Below are 13,675 nucleotides of genomic sequence, written 5' to 3'. Positions count from 1 at the left end.
TGAATAAAAAAATCCGTAGAAATTGTACCGAATTCCGTAGATTTTGCCTACGGATCCGTATTTCCGCAAAAATTTGTCAAATCCGTAGATCTACGGAAATTTCCGTAGATCTGGCATCTCTGGCTGCAGACCAGATGCTTCGCTTTTTTGTTTGTTTTGTTTTCATATTTCCGAAATGAAAACAACCTCACAAACAACGCAAACTGAACACTTTACTCACGGGGACACGGTGACACGACGACGACGGGACGCAACAATCTATCAAACAGCGAATGAAAAAAATCAACCTCAAAGCAAAACAAAAGCAAAGGTTTGATGGGTAGCGTCAAATGACATAATGACGTTCAGCTCTATCGGTCGTGATGCCAGCTGCTGCTTTTCAGGTATTTTTAATAATCGGAACGTGATATGAGCTATATCAAGCTCAGATCGTGATATAGAATGACAGCTCGTTTATATGAGATATTACTTGATATAGAAGGTGATATTGGTGCTATATTACGAATGTCACTATATTACGTGATATACAGGGTAATGTGAACGGGGTATAAGCAGCAACGTGTTCAGAGTTGGTTGTTAAATGCTATCTAATATCAACATGATGCTTTAGAGTGACAATTCATTAGCTAGAGAAAGTTCTGAAGAGGGTAGGCAAAAGGCCTATAGATTTAAAGAAATACTTCAAGTCTCCTAATCCATTCATGTATGAGTTAGGCAAAGGAGTGTGCATTTGACTAGTACTCTAGTACTGCCGCATTAATGGCCCTTCGCTCATTTTCAACTTCTATTCAAATTTTCACACTGCCTATCGACCCATCAACTCATGAACCGGGGACCATGCAGTCTTCATCAGTGTCATTCCCACTAAAGACTTATCAAAAACCTAACCCCCTTAAGTACTCATCCCCTAGGTAAAAATGAGTGTTTTTTTTAATTATGAAAAGAGATGTTATACCTCAGAACATCCCGGCGGCACCGACTGGGATTGAACCCAGACATGCTGGGTTGAGAGGTAATCACGCTTACCACTACACCACCGGCTCTGTTAATATCCGCATACTTGTGCGAATCCGGATGTTTTTACAATGTTGCACATCAAAACCTAAGAGAAGAGGTGACAATACGGGGGCGAAAATAAACCACTTTTCTGTCAAACGTGAACCAGCTCCTGATTGGCCGATTTCATGTGCGTAAGATATAGATAGAGATAGATAAAGATAGAGATAAAGATAGAGATAGAGATAGAAATATAAGAGGAAGAAGCCAATTGTAACCTCTTCCTCTTAGATCAAAACAAGAAACCGTAACAGAATGGAATTCTTTCCTTTACCTTCATTTAACGTCGGTCTCTGCTCCGCAATCTAGTACCAAGCACCGACGGAAATCGATTGCCATCCATTGACGGCAATCGAAGGTGCAGGAAGGCAGCTTCCACACCTTCGTAGGATATCGCACCCATTCAACACACATAGGCCGGGACCAACGGATTTACTTCCCTCAGACACACTCCAAACACCTTGTCACCCAGGCAGCCACCACATAACAGATAGTTTTTCATCAATCCTGGCACCACTCCCAAAAATGTTTACATCATGTGTTGTTTATAATAGACCAATCCATGATCTGATTTTATCATTCATTTTTGACAGTATGATCAATTTAAATTCATCGAGGGGGAGATTTTATGTCTAATGGACTTAGTGAACATCATCCAAACTCATGGGGTCAAGACGTTTATCCGTCCGGTGAGGAAAATCGGGAAAAGTTCACATGGACAGTTCAGACACGAATCCGCTATCGATGAGCTTGACAGACTTCGGCTCAAGATTTCGGCACATTTGTCTAATCCGTAAGTATATTCTGTATCCTGTTCTGTATTATCAATTACTATTTTAAAGTAGTTCCGAATATTTCTTAAGTCGAGCTACAAAAAGTAGGAATATTGGTGGACAGCTTCAGATGATGATACACGACTGTTGAAGGCGATGAAGGAAATGTCAGGGGTACCTAGCCTCTTTGCTAGTAAGGTGTATGGGCCCACTTTGCCGCCTCACCAGTGAACCAGTGTGTATACAAGATACGGTACACCTCGTTAACAAATTACGTCACGATTTGCCATCAGATTTAATCCCAAACGACAAAATGAAATTTGATCCTTCACTGAAGCTGATGGCAACGGATTTAATCCAGCATTTGAAGCAGACCGTCGCTGGAAGCATGGGAACAGCCATATATTTGAAGATGATGAGGAACGTATACATCGCTTTTACCGATGAGCCCCGTCCCTCACTCATCAAACGAATTTTCAAAATGCGAATTTTCAAAAAGGGGAAATTAAACGGAAAACGTTAAAAACCACTGGTTTAATGGAACGCGTCTGTTATCCTGCTGTTTTAAGCAGCCAACCATACTCGACAGCCTTTTAGTTGGTTTTTCCTTAAAAAGCCCACGCTGCAGCTGTAACGCTATATCACCGTGGGAAACTTTCATTGACTCAAGTACTGGAACTTACACCGCTGAAAGACAGACTTCCACTTCTAGGCTGAGAAATCCCGCGTCGAGCCAAACCATTTCACAATAATTTATGTATACCTAGGAAGCAGCCATCCACAAGGTCACAGGCTCGGTTATATATACGGTTCGTTCGAATCGCAGCAACCGTGGTCGAGCCGGTGGCTGATCAAAGCGAAACCAAAGCACAGCCAACTGCTCTGTGATATCCTTTTCAGTTTTCCTCCCAAAGGTAGGAAAAGAACCGTGCGGGACAGAAATTCGTACACTTAGGCACAAGAAAATCTTTAATGGTCAACATAAAATTATTATCGATTTTCAAAATTTATTTCAGACTCGACCTTCTCCGATTTGACTGAAACTTTGCATATTTTTTATATAGTCAATCATTCATATTTAAGCATTCGACCTTTTCTAATCTCGTAAAAAGCTTCAAAATGATGCATTGGAGTTTTTCATCAAATCATAACTCGAAAACGTCACGTCAATCGAAATTACGTCCAGTGTTGCCAGATATACCGATTTATCAATATTTATGCCGATTTTCGAACTTGATACAGAATTAAAGATAAGGCTCCTCAGAATACCGATTTATAAGCCAGCCCGCAGTCAAATGTTAGACAAAACTATTTTAGAGACTTTTATCTTTTTAAATCGAGCTTTAAATATCTTAAATTATCAAAACAATATACTATACTATAATATTCTAATTTCTTATGCTTGATACACACTAATCCAGCATTTAGTTGTTCGGTATTTTTTTGTACTGGGCTTACACGGTAAAACGAAAGATTTACTGAAAATTCAGTTTAAATCAGGCGAATAACCGACGTTCTGTAAAACACAAACTGAACTTCGGTATCGTTTGATGCAAAATACTGTACACAGAATATTTATTTACTGAGAAAGTCGTTAATTTCCAAATTTTCGTGATTTCACGAAAAGTCAGTAAAAATAATTACTGTGCACAAAGTAGTCTTTATTTTTTTACCGACTGGTCAGCAACATAGCCACCTTGTTTTACCGACCACGAATTGTAAAACTCTAACCTGTCGATTTTATTCCCGCCGCCATTTTAGCTCAGTAAAATCCGGGAGCAAGTGTTTAATCGCGCAGTTTTGTTAAAATTTGAATTATATCATGACGGAACTGAGTTGGTACCAACACTTATTATTTACTCTTTTTGCAGTTCCTTGATCTCCAACAAATTTTGATCAACAAAATGGATGTTTGCATTGTTTGCTTTCACTGTTGACGGGATATTCCGGGGTACGTCAAGGGATTAAGTCGTCATATTAATTGGCATATTACAAGCGGTGAATTGCACCAGCATTCATGCTTTTATTACTGCACATTCACTATTTTTAATATAACTGGGTAGCATGGTATAATAATGAACCAAATAACTGTATTCTCAGTTAAATTGCAGCAAAATAAACAAAAAGAAAATACTGGGTTTTCCAGTATACGCAACTCGAACCAATTACTGAATGAACAGTTATTTTTGACAGATTGACTTTACGGACAGTTCGGTAATGCAAATTATTTCTGTGATGATTACTGGGCGATCCGCAATTCAAAAACCCAGTAAAATTTTACTGACTCCAGTAATCTAAAGTTAGTGTGTAGCTTTTCAACTAGTGTCAACTAACATTTCCATGAGCCGCGACTATCAATCACTGTTCGTTAGACCCGCACTTCTATCGAATTTGGCTCTCAGGCAGCAATTTATGTGCGTGTGGCAGTGTTTATCACGATATCGAGCATGTTGTTTGGTCAAGTACCAGATCTGAGTTATCCACATCCCTCAGGGCCCGAGGAAAACAACCCGCGATACCCGTTAGAGATGTCTTGGCTAGCCAAGATCTCGACTATTTGAATTTAATTTATGTGTTTTAAAAACGGATAGATCTGAGAATTTAGTAGTTAGTGTCATCTTGTGTTCTCCCAAGTTGTTAGCTGCCCGTTGGTGTACCTCCATGTTTGTCTTTTTCATCAGTATGTCGCTTAGTTCGAGATCAAGAGCACATTGCTCTCCAAACCTTGTGTTCTCAATCCCTACCCTGCTATCCATTTGTTACCCCTAACCTCGAGATAGCCGCGAGTAATCGGCCCCCGCTTTACTAACGCTAGTTTTAAGTAATTTTGTGATCTAAACAATGAATATCGGCTCCGCAAAGCTACAGCAAATGAGCCTGTAAAAATAAATGCATTATAAAAATAAAACTAACATTTTTATGCCGTTCTTGGCTATCCAGTAATCGAGTAACAGCGGATGGCTCATCCTGGAAATACTTTTATCGAGTGACCATCATTTTTTAACTTCCTGAAGTTTACTTAATTTTCCCTTGGAAGTTTCCTGCAACTTTCCACGTAAGTTATTTTCGATTCCTCCCGGAAAGTTAGTTCGACTTCCCTCGGAAGCATCTTTTAATTTCGCTTTTTTTTCAACTTCACCCGGAATATTGTGCTAACTATTTAGAAGATTCTACAAATTTTCACAGGAAATAACGTTCTTCCGAATTTTTTCCCCAACTTCTCCTAGAAATTTCTATCGGCTGTCCCGTAAATCCTCTGGCTTTCGACTTTCACCAGAAGTTCCTACTACCAAACTACCTTAGGAAGTTTCTTTCAATGTATAATGTCTCCAGGATATTTCTATCAATGTCTCCACGTAGTTAGGGGAAATTATGGCTTCGGCATGACAGACTATTTTCGGCAACCCAAATTGAAACACTATTTTCACTGGATTTTCTTACGAAAACACTTCGCTGAATGCATGCAAACGATTCTTTATGCTTTCAGCTTCAATTTGACTATATTTTTACCACTGAGAAAAAAACAATCTAGCAAGGTTTTCTTGAAATGCACCTCACGCACTACAAATTGTAGCTGATTTCGAGTTGCCGATAATAGAACAGCAGATTTACATGCAGTTCAAATGGAACGGTTGCCGAAGAAAAACTGGTTGCCGACAATACTCGCCCTCACTAGAGAAGATTGGAGCTTTGTAAAAGCGTTTCAAAACAGGTTTTGACAATTCTTTCGTCTGAAATTGTCAGAGCAGCTGGCAGCAAAAGATTGTAAACAAACCAATACTGCATATGTGTGCGTTCCTTAGGGAAAAAGGCTATAGAAAGAAGGTCGCTGCTTAGGTTGCCGAGAATACGTAAATTCTCCTACTTCAAACTTCTACCGGAAGTATTTATCGAATTCTACCAGAATTTTCCAGACTTCCAGACTAGAAGTTTCAGAAGTCTTCCTCTGGAAGTTTCTCAATAAGCTTCAACTTTCTTCAAACTTCCTCCAGAAGGGTTCTTTCTTTTTTCTCAGGAAGTTTTTTCAGCTTCCTTCTAGTTAAAACATTTCCCGGAAACTCCTTCTGACTATTGCTAGAAGTAGATTTTCCGTTCTTATTCCTAAAGTTTTAATGTTCGCCTTAGAAAACGGTCAAAATATAAAAGTGATAGTCAGGAAAAACCGATACATACCGATTTTTAAAACCTTCAATACCGATAAACAAATCGACAACGCTGATGACATATGAGACAATGGTATACACGGCAAATGAATTTGACTCATATTTGGGTATCATGCACCCAAAATCGCAAAAACGTAGATCACGCATAGAATGAGCAAAATTTTCCAAGAAAAACTTCTCGAATATGAAAAAAAATAATTAGAGAGGTTTTACTCAGTCTATTAAAATACTGCTGGACTGAGTAAAATTTTTAGTCGATTTTCCTCATATTCGAGAAGTTCAATGAGTGACCTACATTTTTGCGATTGTGGGTGCATGATACTCAAATATGAGTCAGATTCATTTGACTTGTAGAAAAAATATACCTTTTCTGGAAAAACAATATATACCGTAATTCAAGTAATTTTGGGTAAACAAAACTTATGAAAAATGCTACACTGATAAAATTTCATGTTGGACTCTTAAAAATTAACATAAATTCATAAACAATAATTTTTGGACAAATTTCTAAACTTTTAGTACAAACATTATTTTTAGAGAAACTTTGGTTTCTGTTTAGTTTTCTGTGCTAAATTTTTTAAAAAAGTTCTAAAATTTGTCCAAAAATTGTTGCTTTGGATTTATGTTAATTTTTAAGAGTTCAACATGAATTTTTTACAGAAGGTAGCATTTTTCATAAGTTCTTTAATGAAACATTTTCGAAAATTTCTGAAGAGGCATTGACAAAATTCCACACATTTTTATTGACGAATGTCCATGTTAAATTCCACATGATTTTCATGTGATCACACATAAACAGAATCCACTCAGAAATACACATGAAATTGATGTTCAAATGAATAGTATGTTTGGTTACACATGGCTTTTATGTGTACACATATTAAGTATGCGTCCGACACATTGATATCATTGGTTGATCACATTGCAAAAAATCATGTGTGGGACAATAAAAACAATCTTTGAAATTTTCTTAGTGTACGACCGACACACGATTATATTTTCATTCCAGTTATTGTTATTTCATGGCATGCTGCATATTTTTTGACGTAATCGTCATACAGATAAACAGAAAAGTTAGAAACTTTATATATTTTCAATTTATCATATTCAGCCAGGTGTCCGGATTTCGGTCCCGCACAGTAGGCGAGTTGAAACGTCAGGATGATAAAAATCACAAGTGCTAGGCAATTATGTCAAGAGTGCCGGTGACTCCCAGCCGACACTCGCCTATCTAGTACCCAAATAGAGGGAAAAGATAAAGAAGAATGGGCTCCCCAACCCAAAGCAGTGTCTCATCGTAGTCATCGTCGTCGCCGACGAGTTGAAGTTGAAGTGGTGGAAAATTTAGGTGAGCTCTTTTGTGCTAACATTTGCTACCGGTCGGAACTACCGTGTGAATCGCGTGTTGTGTCCTCTTTCGATCCACGAAGCTGTGTCCCGTACAATTAAAGTCCGAAAGGCGTGAAATTTGAGAATAGCAATCGTATCAGCGAAATCCAGCACCAACGCGGTTCGAATGCAGTGAAATTTATTGATCATGTCCTGGGGGAAAAACCACACACAACCGCCCACCTATTTGCGGTTCGTACCACACATTAACACACAAAGCAGCTTAGCTCAATGGGGCTGATCAGCCAACGTACACAAATCCGAGTTTGCCGAAGTCAGGGTATTTAGCGAAAGCTAGCGGGGGACGTGGTCACTCACCGACTACCGCACAGTGGTGCAAGAAGTTCGGATCTTTTGAATGTTTTCCCATGATATTCATTAAGTTTTCATCCGAATTGGTAGAGAAATGATGTACATCATATCCAAAAATAAACAAAATAAAAATATGTGTGGGCTTTTTCACCTTATTTTCAATCGATAAAATCCAGCTTTCTACTATAAAAACTAGTCTACTATAAAAACTGAATCACCCCCATTTGACGTTTGACGCACTATGGCATGACTACGACCAAAGTAGGCTTTGAAACGAATTCAACCAATTTCGCTACAACTGGTTCGTAGTTTTGAAATTGATCAAAGGAAACCCTTGTTGGTCAATTTCAGGGTATGTCAAAATGTTGCCCAGGTGTCGCTAGCAGTCGCCCCATTGTGCACCGTCATGTCATTGTTGCATCTAGCTACCCGGTCCAGCGTGGATGGGTTTTGGTGCATGGATGTGAACAACGGTTGCGATGCAACAGCTGCAAATAACGATTACTAGGATCATGTAAAAGGGATGGAAATTAATTGCTACTGCGCTGTGCATTTTCTATGCAGTGCAGTTTTCCAGTCTAAAATCGATTGTTTTTTAATCATGATTTAATGGCTTTTTGAAAAGCTTTGCAAATGCTGGCACAAAGGGTTGATAACCCTAATGTAGGCCTTAATATTGGATACCAAAAATATCCATATGACGCATTGTTTTACTTTAAGAAAATGAGATTTTTATCGATGGGCTCCATCTTTAGATCCACAGGCCAACATTAGACCCATTTCCCCTATTTAATAGCATCGAAAGCAAATTTGATCGAATCTTCAATCTACGGAAGCAGGTAGAATATTGTAACCGTTTGGTCACAAATTCATAGGTTTTTGTCATTTATGTTATATATTCAGAACCTTCACGTTTCTTGTGCAAAAACAGCAGTATACCACAGAAGTGATAGGGTTCTGTACCGCTGTGAAAATGTTGTGCCGTTACGTTATGTCCACCATAATAGAGCTACAAACAACTATACAAAACAAGGATGACGGGATGACGGTATGAAGGAAAATTGGGAGAAAGAACGGCCATTGCCCAGAATCGGCCTCTTTCAATATCAGGCGTCCGTGTGCTAAGACGCATTTTAATTAGCTAAGTGCAGTGGTTGCTGTTTTTGAACGTGAACCAGGACCCCCCAACGTAGGCCATAATCGCAAAGGAGTTTTCCCTTCTCGGCTTGACCAAGGTGGCCTTGCCACGGTCGGCCGATCGTGCCAACAAAGGACGACGCATGCCATCCCACCGTCCAGCAACGCCCGCTGGCCTGTCATCCGCTCGCTTCGCCAATCTGGCGAGAGTTCCGGCCCCACAGTAGGACAGTAGTCACTGTGTCGGCCATCCCGATTCACCATCAACGGCAGCAGCGGTATGTACCGGTACAGTAAACAACGCGATTGGGCTACACGACACATATTACACGAAATTATGAACAGAGAACAACACGCACATAATACAGAAAGTGGTGAATAAATGCGTTTAAAGAAAAGTGAAAGTCCTTCGTTTTTGTATCGCGAAACCCTCTGATTACCCGGTAGCTAGCGGACCCTGGGTGTTCCGGAGCTTGCTCTTGTCGCCTGAGTCGACCGGGTGCTGTATGCTTGATCTCCGAGTAGGTAGTTGGTGAGTGCTGAGTTCTTACATCAGTTATAATGTTTACAAAACGAATTCACATTTGCTTTTACAATAACTACCTTATCTCTAATAAACCTAGTAAAACCACCTTCTCCGATTTGCATGAAACTTTGCATAATTGTTTGTTATGGTTAATCATTCACATTTAAGCGGGTTGGATATTTTTCAACAAATCGAAAACTGCAGTTCCAATCGAAATAACGTCTGAGACAAAGTTGGAGGACAAAGTAATGGTTAAAACTTAAAAAATGACCCTCTTCAACATTTTTTGAATATTATTCATTACATGTTGGAGGAAGCACTTCCATGAGTGCAACTTCAACGGTTGCTAGGGACATCCTCCATGGCAACGGGTTTGTTTATTGTAACAGTAATAAAGAATTTTCATTAGTCTTTTAGTTAAGATCGTTTTTCATTACTCCCAATCGTGATCCGAACTCTGTTTGTCGAACAGGTTATAAGCCCAGAGTAACCAGGAAGCAGTAATCTTTCTAATGAAATCAAACTAGAAGATCCCTGTTATCTCGGAAGCTTTCTGAAGATGGTGTTGGCAGAAATCGTGAGACTAATAGCGAATTCGTTTATTATCGGGGTTGGAACCAGTTCCAACCTGAGTACTGTGAACTAACTCAAACTGCTTGTCATCTGGGAGCCGAGTCGAACTGTCAAACGGGAGCCAAACATTCAAAGAGCTCAGAAGTCATGTGGATAGTTACTGTTTGAACCACAAGTAAAGGTATTGCTACCTACTGAAAACAAATTAATAATTATAATTATGAAACTGTCGAAACATCAACCTTAGTAGGCGGATAATGTAAATCATCGAACGTGATGCTCGAATAAGTGTTTTTATTTGATATTTATAATAATGCCAAAACTGGGTTACGAATTGCTGAAACAAGAATTTAATCAAACTTTATAAGCGTCATTTGAGCTTTGTGGGCAGGTGCACTCCCAACACCATGTGTACGTTATTTGTGGAGCAGCGAAGGAGGAGCCAAGAGTTCATTTGACAGCATGCCGGCGCCGGTGGTGTAGTGGTAAGCGTTACTGCTTTCTAACACCCCAATGGGTCTGGGGAAAGGGAAGTAAAGCCGTTGGTCGCGGCCCATGTATGTTGTGAATGGGTACGATATCCTACGCAGGTGTGGAAGCTGCCTTCCTGCACATTCGGTTGCCGTCAATGGATGGCAATCGATGTCCGTCGGTGATTGGCACTAGATTGCGGAACAGAGACCGACGTTAAATAAAGGAAAAGAAGAAGAAGAAGAATTTGACAGCATGTATATACGATTTCGTGAGCTGTTGCAGCAAAACAATTTGAAGCTTCGAAAGATTTTCAAGATGTTTCCTTGCTCAATTAAATCGGCAGAGTTCGCAATACCCAGGTTCCAACCCAGTGCGAAACCGAACTTTTTGTCAGTGCGAACCTCAACCTGAGCTAGATTTTAAAAACAAACGAGCAAACTGACGTTTGTCAGAAAACAAGCAGACCCAATCTTGATACCCGATCGAGGTTGGAACTGAATAATAAACGAATTCGCTATAAGAAATGAAAATTACGAAGCATGGCACTGCTATGTCGTGAAGTACGTGGAACCTCACCTCATCCAGTGACGGAAGCTTGGGGTAAAGGGGACGACAAAGCGCTGGCCACGATCTAATTGACAGTAGATGAGAGCCAGTACGGTCTGATTCGAGGGAAAACGACGGCGAAGGCTACCCGGGCGACTCAGAAAGAGCACCATCAGGAGGCGTCGCTCGATCAGAGCTCGTCGGAGCAGATCACCAATCAAAATTTCGAATTGGGTGTTGACATGGAGGCTTATCTGGCTTTGGCTGATATCGAATAGCTGTACACAGCAAAAAAATAATTTTGATATCTCATCAAAGTGGATGCACTTCAATCGTGTCAAAAATATGGTGCAATATTACTTGCCAAAAATGACAAAATTATTATTAATACAGTGCATAAACTGACATTACGCTATTTTCTCTGCATTTGTTTATTTTTGTGGCCTTAAAAATTACATGAGATTTTCGACATGATTGAAGTGCATCCTCTTGGATGTAATATTAAAATTATTTTTTTGCTGTGTACGCTAGACTGGAGATCTCCGGCTTCGAAATGAAGAAGTGTCTGAAAATGGCGTTAGTTTTGGGTGGGTTAATTTGATTTCGGTTGCGAAGCCTACGACTAAAGGTGTTAAGACTCAGTGTGATGCACAGCAGTGTTGACTTGTACGTCCCAAATGTGAAAATCGTATTTAACATAGCATCGAAGATTTGGTCAACGAAACTCAGACGTTCTTTGTTTCCTTTATTTAACGTCGGTCTCTGTTCCACAATCTAATGTCAATCACCGACGGACATCGATTGCCATCCATTGACGGCCTTCGAATGTGCAGGAAGGCAGCTTCCACACCTGTCAGACGTTCTTGGTAGGACCAAGTGGGCATATTTGACAGCTGGTATGAAGTTCAAGCGATGCGACATTGTTGATGGAATCAAAATGAACAGTCATTTTGAACCGGTCGAAAGCTGTGCGGAAGTTCAACAGAGATGGGTTCGATGTCGATAAGTTGAAGCAAGGTGATAATTAAAGACTGACTAAAAGTAAATTGGTACGCACAAAAAGACCTGTAATTAATCATTCAATAAGTTTAAAAAGTCCATTAATGATGTAAAACTTTTGACCGGGAAGCTGCTTAAAATCGAGTTTGACGTATGTTTCGTCATCGATTAAAGTGCAGCCCTTGTGTTTCGTCAAGACAAGGTCGTACAAGAGCCTTGCACGCTTTTTGACCACGAAATTCAGCTGCATGAGCCGGTTCGGATGTTTACTATCCTAGCTTGTATCCTTCCCTGGCAAGGATGTTCCGCACCGTTTAAAAGTTGGCGTTGTACCTTCTGGCCACACCTCGGATCGAAAGACCGGGGTTGGCTTTAATGCACCTCAACACCTTGCTGTGCAGCTGACGATCCCTGGTTCCAGTTTTTTTGTAGGTCCGCTGATTCCATTCCACACTCAGGGTTATAGGTTTTGAGCACTCGATAAACTTTTGTCTTCGGCATCTTCCGCACTTTAGCCAGCTTGGAACCGGACCACTCCGGATTTTCCAGGTGTTTGTGCACAATATTTTTTTCTTATTTCGAGTTTCATTTGACGTTATTTCTGAACGCGATCGACTACTTTGATCAAAAAATTCCGCTAAATTTGGTCACAATTTGAGATTAGAGGATCTAAATATAAAATAATATATTATTCGACTATTCCAAACACACCGACATAAAATAAATTAAGAGCCAAGCCTGCTTACTCGATTGCGATCGCTGCTCCTAATTTGTCTTCCTAAAAAGGGGTTGTTCATGAACTACGTAAACAGTTTAGTTGGCAATTATCCACGGCCCATAGAAATAAAAAAAAAGTTGTATGTATAAATGTCTACGCAAAGGGAGGGTTAAGAATCCCAAAAAACTTTCTATGTAGTTGATGAACAGCTCCAAACGATTAAAGATTCAAAAGTTTAGCTCATCACACGTCTACCAAACCGCACTAACCGAACAACCGCAATCGAGTTTATCCCACCGAGTGGCAAAAGGCAATCAGTAACTTAACAGGAATGATCTCACCAAATACACTATGCATTCAAACTGCACCGCAATTGGTCTAGAAAGGGATAAAATCTCTTTCCACGCTTTTCCAAATAGACCGACTCGAAGCTACAACAAACTCTATCAAACATATTCTAGCACAATCGCAAATGACAATATGATACACTCTTTGCACACTGTCAAAGATCATTGCACACAAAATCAACTTTGTTCAAATCAAAACAAAAATACTAGCCCATCTGGTGGCTGATGGCACATGCTTATAAGAAAATTCTATTACAGCAAACCACATTATTTTAATTGATTCCTTCGCCTTCGTTTGTGCCTCAATGGCATTAGGTTCTAAGCAACATCGATCGATTCTCCTCGTCGACTTGGCTACAACACCGTTTCTTGCCATGTTTGCCGTATTAGATGCTAGATAATAGCTTCTTTTATCGAACTATGTGTTGAAAATAGCTGGAAATGTCTATAGATGGCCGTGGGGATGCAATGAGAAAATCTACAAAGAGAATCTGTCAATGTTATTTAGGAGCTAATGCATTGTTCGGATTGCTATTTTTTGACCTGACAGTTCGTTAAACGTGTGGTCGTGAGGTTAAATTTAACTCGTATTTAAAAGTGACATTTCGATAGTTATTTTCCATGTTCGAAAACCCCTGCGCTACCGATCGATCGGTTTTCGA

This window comes from Ochlerotatus camptorhynchus, unplaced genomic scaffold, assembly GCF_037179485.1.
Source record: "Ochlerotatus camptorhynchus isolate MF236.1 unplaced genomic scaffold, CSIRO-AGI_Acam_v1.1 ptg000293l, whole genome shotgun sequence".
In the NCBI taxonomy this organism is placed as follows: Eukaryota; Metazoa; Arthropoda; class Insecta; order Diptera; family Culicidae; genus Ochlerotatus; species Ochlerotatus camptorhynchus.
This window is presented reverse-complemented; position numbering follows the sequence as displayed.